Source organism: Brachypodium distachyon, chromosome 2, assembly GCF_000005505.3.
Source record: "Brachypodium distachyon strain Bd21 chromosome 2, Brachypodium_distachyon_v3.0, whole genome shotgun sequence".
NCBI classification, from domain to species: domain Eukaryota; kingdom Viridiplantae; phylum Streptophyta; class Magnoliopsida; order Poales; family Poaceae; genus Brachypodium; species Brachypodium distachyon.
Window position 1 is genome coordinate 23,770,483 of NC_016132.3, and position 13,097 is coordinate 23,783,579.

The 13,097-nt window shown below is 48.3% G+C and overlaps 1 long non-coding RNA gene across 3 annotated transcripts; it reads right to left on the reverse strand.

The window, feature by feature from the left end:
• Window positions 1-13: 13 nt before the first annotated feature.
• Window positions 14-9,005, reverse strand: LOC104582663. Of its 3 annotated transcripts, none has more exons than XR_001405909.2 (5): window positions 8,631-9,005; window positions 7,896-8,501; window positions 7,741-7,804; window positions 553-778; window positions 14-431 (listed from the first exon to the last, which is right to left on the reverse strand). It is a non-coding gene; the product is annotated as an uncharacterized LOC104582663 (long non-coding RNA). The 3 variants fall into 3 exon arrangements; XR_002964059.1 differs by having other exon boundaries at window positions 553-1,345; XR_001405910.2 differs by having other exon boundaries at window positions 553-1,393.
• Between the last annotated feature and the right edge of the window lie 4,092 nt (window positions 9,006-13,097).

Genomic DNA, 13,097 nt, shown 5'->3' on the forward strand with positions numbered 1-13,097 from the left:
AGCTGGACAGCACTGGACAAGGGGAGTGATAACATTATCAATTGATCTGACATAATAAAAAAAAACAAATTAACAAGACTATCAACTGAAAATACATAGCTAAATTGTCTGAACTCCAAAATACAAAATAGCAGTCCTAATCCTACTATGTTTTGGCAAACACTCAGACGCCGAGTCCTAATCCAGCTATGTTTTGTCAACACCTCCGGCACCCTGGCCTTTAAATCCAGGCGTGGTGGGCAGAGGTACACCGCAATCCAACACTTTCAACTTCAATCCACAACCATCCATGGCGGCAAACATTCTTCAGCATCGGCAAAAGGTTTATCTCCTCTCCTACAAGCTTCTCTCTTCTCTGTTCCCCTCCGTAGCTATTTCTGTTCAATAATTGAGAGCATATCCTCGTGAAGTTGCCTTAGCAAGTACACCACCTGAAAAAGTTAGTTAAGGAGAAGGCGATGTATACACTCACAAAGTATACACTCACAATTTAGCAGAGTTGCAGCCAGCAACTTTTCACAACAATAATTGCAAGCAACACCACAAAATTACCTCAGGCATAAAAATAACACATGGGGTCTTGGCATTGGGATCAAATTCAGTGCTGTTTGCGTCAGAGATTCATGACATTCCGAGCAAACTCTACAACAGCCATCTGCATTCCAAGACATATACCAAGATATGGTACATCATTTTCACGGCCATACTTAGCAGCCAGGATTTTTCCTTGGACACCTCTGTCTCAAAAGCCACCAGGTACTAAAACACCATCGGCACCCTGAAATAAAAAATCTTCAGCACATCATCTGACGTCCATATAGGAAAACAAAATTTACAGTACCTGGAGCAATTAAGCAGTACTATACATGTTTGAAGTTACGACAATTACTAACCAATGCCAAAAGAAAAAGTGCACGCAATTAATTTCCATATCATTGATGCAATGTTGCCCAACAGGTCAATGTGTACAAGAACCAGCGAAACCTATGAGCTGCAGCTACACAAACTCAGGTGATGATGATCAGGACATGCCGGTTCAAATTGACGTTACGAGCCCAACACATGGTTCACAGTATGATACAGCTCACAATACGAGAGAAGAGAAAAATCGAGCAAGACGGGAACGTGATAAAGCTCGACGAGGTATGATAACACCCAAGCAGAGGGAGGAGATTAATGCCCGTAGAAGAGCCAGCATCACGCCGCAGCAGAGGGAGGAGATTAATGCCCGTAGAAGAGCCAGCATCACGCCGCAGCAGAGGGAGGAGATAAATGCACGTAGAAGAGCCAGCATTACAGCCGAGAAGAGGGAGGAGATTAATGCTCGTAGGAGAGCTTCTAATGCCTGTAGAAGAGCCAATGTTACACCCCAGCAGAAGGACGAGATTAATGCCTGTAAGAGAGAGCAGAGGGAGGAGATAAATGCACATAGAACAAACAACAGGAAAAATAAGACCGTTTGAAGAGAGGAATGCTCAACAGAGGGCTACCAGGAAAAAACTTTCAGTTCAAGATAGGCAAGGCATAAATTCACAGCGAAAAGCCTCGTATCAAGCAAACAAGCATCCATTGTCAAAGAGACAGGTGCTTCTTCGCCAGCAAGCCCATCATCCAGCACGCCATCATTCACCATCAGAACCGACGGTAATAATCAAATTACTAGCACACTTCTTATGCCCAGATATTCTGTTTTGTTAAGCTCGATCAAATTGCAGGTGACAAGGAAACCTTCCTCAGGGATATCATGGACAAAGACGTCTCCTCCGATGACTTGATGGATGATGAGTACTACATGTTTGCCGGAGAATGTATGCCCCAACCTTCAAATCTCACCGATTTATATTATAAGATAATGTGTTGTTCTCTTATAAGAATGTCTATCTCAATACCTACAGGTTCCGCAGACATGGACATTGGCGGACCAGCGGATGCAGCTCCGACAGGCAATGGCATCGACCCATTCGACTTCGTGTACTCAAATATCCCAGACAGCACCCATATCCTGAAACATGCTGCGAATTGCGATCACTGCAAGGCCAAGAAGTTTGAGTATGAGAGCAAAGGATTCTGTTGTCGGAATGGGCAGATAGAGCTGGCAGACCCAGATCCAGAGCCCATCCCGGAGCTTATGAGGCTATGGTCTAGCGCTGATGCGGACTCACGTCATTTTCGAGACAGCATTAGGTTCTTCAACGGTCACTTCTCCTTCACAACCCTCGGTGTCAGCCTTGACGACAACTACACAAACATGAGGTCTGGTGTACACGTTTCGGGCGCACGGAACAATATACCATAATGTGCATTCTTTCAGGGCTGGTTCAAAACCCGAACATCTACAGCTCTACTTCTATGACGACGATCCCAGTCTAAGCCATCGCAGTGAGGCTACCAAGAACCTGGACCAAGATGTCGTCAAAAAGGTGGCAAACATCATGAGAGGTAACCCCTACTCCACGACGTTTAGGAATCTAGGCACCCATGTGGGCAGCCTCACGGAGTACTGCATCGACCTGAACACCGACAAGAAGCTGGATCAACGGACATACAACACTCCGATTGCATCAGAGGTGGCCGCTATCTAGGTGGAGGGCACCGACCGGGCGAGGAGGTTCGAACGCAGCATCACTCTATACGGAGACAACGACGAGAGGTACGGCATACAAGCTACACATGGCTGCTACGACCCGCTCTCATACCCCCTCTTCTTCCCAAAGGGGCAGCTCGGGTGGCATCCCAACATCCCCAAACGAGGCGTGAATTGGAATTTAGCACAACGGTCAAGGGACGACGACGATTCAGGTTGGTCTTTATGACATGATTTAGCATTTCAATTTGTATACCACGATGATACATTTCTAACTCTCCTCCCACATTGCTTTTCAGAAGAGACAGGAAACCGTATGTGCGTATCTGTCAGGGACTACTACTGCTACAGGTTACAGACACGCCCTGCAATATTCAACCCGATACTACACGGAGCACGCCTGTTCCAGCAGTACGCAATCGACATGTATATAAAGATCGAGGGCACCAGTTGAACTGGTTTCAAGAACACCAGCCACAGATACGAGCTGACCTATACAAAGGCGTTGTTGATAGCATCACGGCCGGAGAGACTCGAGCGAGTGAGGTTGGTAAAAGGACGGTGCTCCCATGGTCATTCCAAGGAGGGGACAGATGTATGAAGAGGAGGCACATGGATGCAATGGCCTTGGTGCAGAAGTACGGCAAGCCAGACATCTTTCTAACGATGACCTGCAACCCCAATTGGGAGGAGATAGTCAACAAACTGTTCCCCGGCCAGACTCCTCAGGACCGATCGGACCTCGTCGTTCGGGTATTCAGAGCTAAGCTTGAAGCAATGAAAGACATGCTTTTGAAACAACACATCCTCGGCGTTGTCACAGCATATGTTTACGTGGTCGAGTTCCAAAAGAGAGGCCTCCCACATGCCCACTTCCTGCTTATCATGGATTCTAAATACAAGCTCACGGTGCCGGAGCAATATGACCGCCTAATCTCGGCCGAGCTCCCGGACAAGCATAAGTACTCGGAACTTTACGCAATGGTTGTCAAGCACATGATGCACGGCCGGTGTGGTGTTCTTAAGCCAAACAACGTATGCATGAAGGACGGGTTGTGTAAGAACCTCTACCCGAGGCCGTTCAACAGTACCACCATTTAGGGGAAGGACTCTTATCCTGTGTATCATCGACAGGACAACGGTCGCAGCACTCATGTCCGAGGTCAGACGCTTGATAACAGATGGGTCGTGCCGTACAACCCTTACCTCCTCCGTATGTTCAACTGCCACATTAACGTCGAGGTGTGCTCCAGCATCAAGGCAGTCAAGTATATTTACAAGTACATCTACAAGGGAGGAGACCGAACGTCGATGAATTTTGAACAGCCTGATAGCGACGGCAACATCGACGAGATCAAGAGATATATTGACGCAAGGTGGGTTACTCCACCAGAAGATTTGTGGAGGATCTTTGGCTTCAACCTATACGATAACTCGCCGTCAGTCCTACAGCTGCCGCTTCATCTTCCGGGTATGCATATGGTATCGTTCAACGCGAAGGAGGACCTTAGAGACGTAGCTGCGCGGGAGAAGGCATCAAAATCAATGCTCACGGAGTATTTTGAGGCCAACAAAACACACGAGTGTGCAAGAACCATACTATACAAGGATTTTCTAGAATGGTTTACATGGCAGGCGGGAGATAAGTATTGGAAGATAAGGACACAACGGCCCCAAGTAGGCCGAATCATGTCAGCCCATCCTGCGGAGGGAGATAGGTATTATCTAAGGGTGCTGCTTAACCATGTTACAGGCTGTACTTCATTCGAAGACATGCAAACGGTTGATGGCGTCGTATGTGAAACATTTCGAGAGGCTGACGAAAAAAGGGGTCTTATCGAGGCCGACAACGCACTCGACGAGTGCCTAACGGAGGCGGAGCAATTCGCGATGCCATCGTCGCTCCGAAGGCTCTTCGCAACAATATTGGTATTCTGCGAGCCCGGAGATCCGCGCGGTCTCTAGGATAGGCACCTCGAGGGAATGTCAGACGACTATAGACGGTCCATCACTTGCCCAATCACGATGGAGCAGAAGGTGTTGCTTGACATCAGAAGAATGTTGCAGTCCATGGGCAAAGAAATAACGTCATTCCCTCTTCCGAAAATGGACGAAACATACGACGACACTGGCGGCGAGGCTAGGGAGATCATCGAGGGTCCAATATCGCGGTCGACATTGAGGACACTTCTCTGGCATCCTCCCTTAACCCTGAGCAAAGGTCGTCATACGACAAGATACTTGCAACTGTTGACAGCGGCACCGAAGGAGTGTTTTTTGTCGACGGGCTAGGAGGCACCGGGAAGACATTGAAGGGACGCGTAGAGATAAACAAAAACTTTTCCTACGCGAACTCCCAAGATCTAGCCGAGGTAGAAGGCCACGAGGATTACCACTAGATGCGCAGTTGCGGATTATCGATGCGGCGCCTTGATGCAGTGCAGTCCCTCGATCCGATCCAGCCGATCCAATCCCACGATCGTCGAAGTGCTGAACGTACAGCACCTCTGCCGGTTCCACACGTGCGAGGAGGAGCTCGGGCGGCGGACTGCTAGGTCCGGTGCGACGGTTGGACTGAATGGGGCTAGGTTCTCAACGCATGAGAGTGGAAAAACCGTGCCCCTTAGGCATCCCACGCCCCTGCTTATATACCGAGTGGAAGTGGGCTCCAGCACTTGTGGCCCATCCACTCTGCGAGTCCAACTCGCATTGTCAGCCCAATTCCGGTTCGGGTCCAGCCCGACCAAATACTTGCTCCCGCTCTTAAGTGCGTGACCCCGCAGGCTCATGGCGACTTGGACACGATTGGAGTCCGACTCTCAATCGATCAATCGGTAGCGGCTCCTAGCAGAACGTGCCGACTCCCAAGTACCATCGAGGCATGACGACGTACCTTCCAATGTGACATACGTTTTAGTCCCTTTTGCCTCACGATATACCTTGTCAAACTATAGGCGATTAATCATCATCCCTTTAATAGTTCAACTCTCTTCTCGATCTGTGATATACGATTCATCCGACTAACTCTTAGTCGATCGACCCGGTTAACAGTTAACCGAGTCGCGCATGGCCATGCTTCCCGAATCATATCACTCGAGAGGGCCTAGAGAATATCTCTCCAGTCGGAGGGGCAAAATCCCATCTTGGTTATCCACATCACACAGCTTGATTCTCAGTCAACCCAAACTCTGCCTTTATAACTGCCCTGTTACGGAACAACGTTTGACAGAACCTAAGTTGGTGATCCACAACTCGGATTGTGCGATAACCTCAGGTCTAAGGATTACATTGATTGAGACATGCAAATGACGACCTACTCGTTGCATCTCAATATGGGTCAGTCTGACTCGCTAAACTCTTTAGCCGAGTCCGTGTAAGTTGCAATGACATCACCATGCCCATGACAAGTGGAACCGAGTCATCAGCCAACTTTCACATTAGTCTAGGTTATGTGTCCAGCACAACCTCAATGACTAAGGACAATTTAGTATGAACAACATGAATACATAGTTCCACAATCAAATCACATATTCAATGATACATATCAGATGTTCAAACAAGGACAACTTAATAATATTTATGAATACATTGGGAATTACATCATACATGATTGCTTCTAGGGCATATTCCCAACAGACATTCCTGTACAGGGCCTTGCTCGCTAAGCTCAGAGGTGAGAAGAAGATAGCAGTGGCTACGGCAACAACGGGTATCGCTGCTTCAATCATGCCAAGAGGCAGGACTGCCCACTCGAGGTTCAAGATACCCCTTAACATAGTAGATCGCGCGTCATGCAGCTTCACAAAACAGACTGGGACGGCCAAGCTGCTGAGGATGGCTTCACTTATAATATGGGATGAGGGCACAATGACCAAGGCACTAGACAATAGCATGCGCGACATAATGGGCCGACGAGACCGTCCGTTCGGGGGGAAGACCGTCGTGACTTCAGGCAGGTGCTTCCAGTTGTGAGAAAGGGAACACGGGGTCAAATAATCGACGCGAGTCTACGCAGTTCGTACCTATGGGAGAGGATGCACCATCTCAAGCTCGTGACTAACATGAGGGCGCATAGCGACCCGTGGTTTGCCGACTTCTTATTGCGTGTCGGCAATGGCACGGAGGAGGCCGATGAAGAAGGAAACATACGGCTTCCAGAAGACGTGTGTGTGCCGTCTACTGACAAGGAGAGTGACATAGAGAGGTTGATCGACCATGTGTTCCCAACTTTGAACACCAGCGTGGCCGACCCAAACTATATTACTTCTAGAGCTATCCTCACGACGAAGAACGACATCGTCGACAGTATAAACATGCGAATGATAGAGCGTTTCAATGGAGAGGAAATGATCTACCATAGCTTCGATAGTGCGGAGGATGATCCACACGGTTACTACCCTCCCGAGTTCTTGAACACGCTTACCCCGAACGGGCTGCCTCCGCACGTTCTCAAATTGAAGATCAACTGCCCCGTTATACTCCTAAGGAATATTGACCCGGCTAACGGATTGTGTAACGGCACGAGGCTCATAGTACGTGGATTCCAGAAGAATGCAATTGATGCCGAGATCATGCTTGGACAGCAAGCTGGGAAGAGGGTGTTCCTTCCTCGGATTCCGCTCTGCCCATCCGACGATGACATGTTCCCATTCCGTTTCAAGAGGAAGCAGTTCCCGATTAGGCTGAGTTTCGCAATGACGATCAACAAGGCACAAGGCCAAACGATCCCAATTGTTGGCGTGTACCTACCAGAACCGGTGTTCTCCCACGGCCAATTGTATGTGGCCTTGTCGAGGGCAACAGCGAGAAGGAACATAAAAATCCTAGCCGTGAAGAATGATGAGAATGCAAAAAAGTCAAAGCCAAGGAAAACAAAGAAACAAAAGACATCCTTGGTGTCCACCACGAAGAACATTGTGTACAAAGAAGTCCTCAATGCATGATGGCCCTTGATAGCCTCTTGCAATTAAGTTACTTGTGCAAGTTTGTTATAAAGTATTTAAGACATGTACCAGATAACATTTCTCATGTTTTAAAATAGATTTAAAGTCAACAAGATTTATACTTATTTTTCTTCTAAGAAAATTTGTTTGTGACATTCTTCCATATGTCATTTCTTAACCATAACCAAAACATGAAGGGGCAACATCTTTTACCTGACAGTATACTTGTTGCTGCTACACCCATCAGACATTGGATGCAAAAAGTTCATGTTGTGATCTGAAAAAAAAAAATGTGTCCTCCTATAAATATAATATACAAGAGAAAATTGACATGATACCACTATGAGAAATCTAAGATTCCAAAATACCTATGAGACTGAAGTCAGAAGCACAGAAAAGTATAGCCTAAACCATTTTCAAATTATATGCCACTGAAGCACATATTTCAGAAGAGGAGTACATTTTCTAGCAAGCCACATTTTCACCCCGTGAGTTCATCATGATACGTTCATACTTCATAGTAGTAGAGAACAAACAAATACAAGTTTAACAGAGTATGTCATTCACAAGCTGTATAGCAATGTACACAAAGTGACACATCCCCAGTCAACTATGCAGATCCAGCCATCATCCTGCGAATCCATCCATGGATCCAGCTCCAGACCTCTCCCCCACCGCTTCCTCTTGTTAGCACCTTTACCAAGCTTCCCAAGTTTCTTTACCTCAGACAGCTTAAAGTTTGAAGCAAATTACTCCCTCCATTCTTAAATTCTTGTCTCAAATTTGCCCAAAAAAGGATGTATTTATTCTTAAAAAGCATCTACATACATGTAATATTTCGACAAAAATTTAGAAACGGAGGGAGTACTTCATAACAAAAATGTTACAAAATCTGAAACATTTCTGCTGTAACCTCATTCGTGCTTCTTGCATTTCTGCTTTTGATAATACTATCAGCACTACACGGCCTTCATCTGTTGCATCAAGGAAAGTACAATCATCAATGTTCAGGCAGACATACTTGAATACTTCACTACTTCAATTTTCCGATCCCCAAATTGACAAATTGCAAACTAGAGATTTGAAGAAAGAAAGAAAAATACCTGGATATAGAAATTGGGGAAGAGCAAAGCAGCGGGCACAGGGCAGCCTGCGGCGCGGCACGCGCGGCCGTGTAGCAGCAGCCACCGCGGCGACGCCGCGGCAGAGCACCATTCGCTGCGGGCACGGCGGCGCGAGGCGCCACAGGGTAACAGCGCAGGCTGCAGGCGGCGCGGATGGAACCTGGGGGAGTATGGGGACGCGCGGAGGCGGCGCTGACGATGGGGTAGCGGGCAGCGGCGTCGGGCAGGGGCAGGAGGGCCGGCTCCGGCCAAGAGCGATGGGGCAGCACTGGCCAGGCCCTAGGCGGACTTGGGCTGGGGCAGGGGAGCAAGCGGAGTAGGGAGCAGAACGAAGAGGCACTGGGAATATCAGAAAAGTCAAGAGTGTAATGTGATGCTATCTGTGACTAATGCATATTACTCCCTATTAATCGCTCTAATCCAAAATTCATGACTCAAGTTTGCTCAAATATGGATGTATCTATTCTTAAAAAACGTCTATATACATGTAATATTTCGACAACAATTTAGGATCGGAGGGAGTACTTTAGAAAGACTTTACAAATGTAGGTGTAACATCATAGATTAATTAATAAATTATGGATGTCGCTATTTCTAAGTCGCCTGTTTTTTAAGAAATTAGTCTTAAATATCAGTCGACGTTTTAGAACCGTTGAATTCATGAAAATCCGATGGCTAATATGTCGATTGATTTCTAACTAAAATAATTTTATTTCAATTATAAGTGTTTCAAATATACAATTTCAAATCAAATCATTTCATTGACGCTTTATGCAACAACGGCTATAGTACCCTGCTCAACCATCATCAAAATTCAGCGGCATGATGCACATGATTACCTTTCAAAGTGGTCGGGACGACAATGTGCGTGGGTCGTGGCAACGCACGGGCATTTCCACTAGTATATTATTAAATTAGAGTCGGTGATGATGATACGGACGTCGAGCCCCCTCCTCTCGATCTCCCGCACGACACGAGTGCAAGCTCCCGTCCTCCTTAGTCCTCACACGAAACGGATCTCCCACGCGAGAAAAATTATTCCGTAGCAACGCACGGACACTCTGCTAGTAATTATCTATACCAATATATTAAATTGGAGTTGGTGGTGATGGTACGGACGTCACGGTACGTCATGTCATCAAATTACAACCAATATACCATCAGAAAAAATTATAAAGAAAACGAAAAGTGCCCCCCCCCCAGGCCACCGCGGGCTAGCCCGTTTCCCGCGCCGGATCTTGTCTGGCAGCGGCGGAACAGGCCAGGATCCATCCCCGTCGTGAGGGAAATCCTCAAGCAGCGAGCGTGGCCTCCAGGCGGCCAGGCCTGATACTATCTGCCAGAGGTTCCGATTCGTGCCCCGTGCGCCGCCTACGTGCTTTGCCGCCTCCTACACCTTGCACCACTGCCAGATCAGGGATGGGGAAGGGGTTTCGTCGTCCAAATCGATGGGATTGGGGAATGGGGAGATCGAGCTCCTGTCTCCTCGTGGTCGTCGATCTAGATAGGGAGAAGGGAAGAGCGGGCACTGGGCCACCAGATCAGGAATAGTTGGGGAGGGGTAGGCTCGCACATAATGTGGGAAGTAGCGGAGTGGACCGGCGGATCTGGAATGACATGGGTTGCTTGTGCAAAAGATTAAAACAAAGTTAAACTGGCCATGCCATACCGCCCGCGGGCCTGAGACAGTGGCTTGCGGGCTGGCACGCCCGTTTAGTTCCGTGCCACCTATAGTCATGGGGTAGTCCATGAAGAACCAAGCAAGGGGAGCTCGCGGGATTTTTGGCTCTGCACGTTGGCCACCTATAGTCATGGGGTAGCGCAACGTCTTCTTTTATATTGATGATCAAGTTTTTGCGAGCACATGTAGTCAAAGTGAAAGAGACATCATGTGCATAATAACAGGATTATCTTGTTTGTGTGGGATATGTTCTCCGCAATGACACAAATTCGGTTGACTTCGACCATTCATGTCGATTTCTGCATAGTTTCGTCACTTTGCATTTACAGGAGAGAGTGTGGTGGCCCGTTGCAACGCATGCGGAGTTCAACTAGTTAATATATTAAATTGGAGTTGGTGGTGATGGTACGGACGTTGTGGTACGTCACTTCACAGAAATTACGAATCTGCCATCGATGTCCCCACGTGTCTTTTAATCCCCGCTCCCGTAGTCTTGAAGCGCAGAAAAAACACGTACCACCCAAAAAAGAAAAAGAAAACCAACAGAGCCCTCCTCGCTCCTCCTCCTCTCCTACGAATCTCACCCCCACCCCCTGCCCGATCCGGATCTCGTCGCCGCCCTTCGGATCTCACCCGCCCATATATATTAAATTGGAGTTGGTGGTGATGGTACAGACGTCGCGGTATGTCACTTCACCGAAATTACGAATCTGCCATTGATGTCCCCACATGTCTTTTAATCCTGGCTCCCGCAGTCTTCAAGTACAGAAAAAACACGTACCGCCCAAAAAAGAAAAAAAAACTAACCAACGGAGCCCTTCTCGCTCCTCCTCCTCTCCTACGAATCTCACCGCCACCCCCTGCCCGATCCGGATCTCGCCCGCCCAATATATTAAATTAGAGTTGGTGGTGATGGTACGGACGTCGCGGTACGTCACTTCACCGAAATTACGAATCTGCCATCGATGTCCCCACGTGTCTTTTAATCCCGACTCTCGCAGTCTTCAAGCGCAGAAAAAACACGTACTGCCCAAAAAAGAAAAAGAAAACCAACAGAGCCCTCCTCCCTCCTCCTCCTCTCCTACGAATCTCACCCCCGCCCCCTGCCCGATCGGGATCTCGCCCGCCGCCGCTCTTGTCGCCTCCACCAGCTCGTGCGCGTAGGCGGTGTTCGTGTGCGGAAGGCGGCTGCGGACCCGCGGCTTCGTCGCGTGCTCCGACCGCCGCCTCCACCGGCTCGTGCACGCCGGTGGCTTCTCACGGGACTTGGACGGCGATGGGATGAGTTTGAGGCCGGGATGGCGGTGGCCTCGCGCAAGGCAGCAGGGACCGCGTCGGCGCGAGCCATCGGTGGCCCTCCGGACGGGCAGTGGCGTGCGGCGACCAGTGGCCGAACGCGATGTGTGGGAGGTGCACAGGCGTACCTGGCGACAAGTGGGAGTAGATGGCGCGCGGGAGTGGACGGGCGACGGGAATATACGGGCGGAGCTGGTGCGCACAAGCGGGCGGCCGCGCATGGCGGCGTGATGTTCGGTGGCGGGATGAATCGGGACGGGGAGAGGAGGAGTTTGCACTCAGGGTGGATGGAAAGGATAGTCAGAGGGAGAGCGAGAAATTGGGAGAAGAGATTTGAGAAATAAAATACGGAGTAGGAGTAATAAGAGAGGAGGACAAGGAGAAATATAGAAATAAGACATGTGAAAAAGAGAAAAAGAGACCAGAGTATAGGCCACAAAAATAAACATATCATAATCGCTATATACATATGTGCTTGAAACACATCAATATTTAATTTGACGTTTTGATACAATTTTTCGTTGTTCCGTACCAACGCACGGATTCTTTTGCTAGTGTGAATAATTTACGAGTAAAATGCATCAGAGGTCCTACTTCTTTCGCAGAGATGACAAGTTAGTCCCAAATCTTTCAAAATGCACGTTTAGATCCCAATAGTATCTTAAGTGGTTCATCACAGGTCCCTCTGGTGTATGCGTTCCTCTAACCGTATGACGTGGCCATTTGACTAATGCTATCTAGGATTGGACCCACATGTTAGGTAAGGACATGCATTGAAATCTTACAGAAAACCCCATACAGCTAAGGTTGTACCGGCCTGCGCTGCAGGCCCGCCCCGTCCTACACAACGCCGCCACCCCATCTGCCTTGATGAGCCACTTCTCTGGCCCACACGCAAGCCCACGGCTTCCTGCATAGCGTCCTTGCCCCCTGTGCCTTGTCGAACCGCTGCTCTGGCCCGCGGTGGAGAGAATAAGGGGAGAGAACAGCCAGGGATCACAAAATGGAAGAACCTTTGCTGCGGAGGTTTGTTTTTTGTAAGATTTTAATCTATGTACTTACCTGACGTCGGGGCCCAATGTTAGGTGGCATTAGTCAAATGGCCACATCACACGGTCAAAGGAGCGCATGCACCGGAGGGACCTGTGATGAACCACTTAAAATACTATTGGGACCTAAACGCGCATTTTGAAATATTTAGGACTAATTTGGCACCTTTGCGAAAGAATTGGGATCTCTAATGCATTTTACTCATAATTTACCGAAACAACAATAAAATCGGGAGGAGGGGAGGACTCGTTTGTGGTTGAGAATGACGTCTCAAGTCATTTTTTTTCCGAAAGGCAGACAATGTTGCTTTCAATATATTAAGAAGGAGAGTTACGGAGAATAACAAAGCAATCCGAGATGGCTTATACGACTATCATCGCCACAACGAAGCACACATGCATCGCAAGAGGACCACTCAT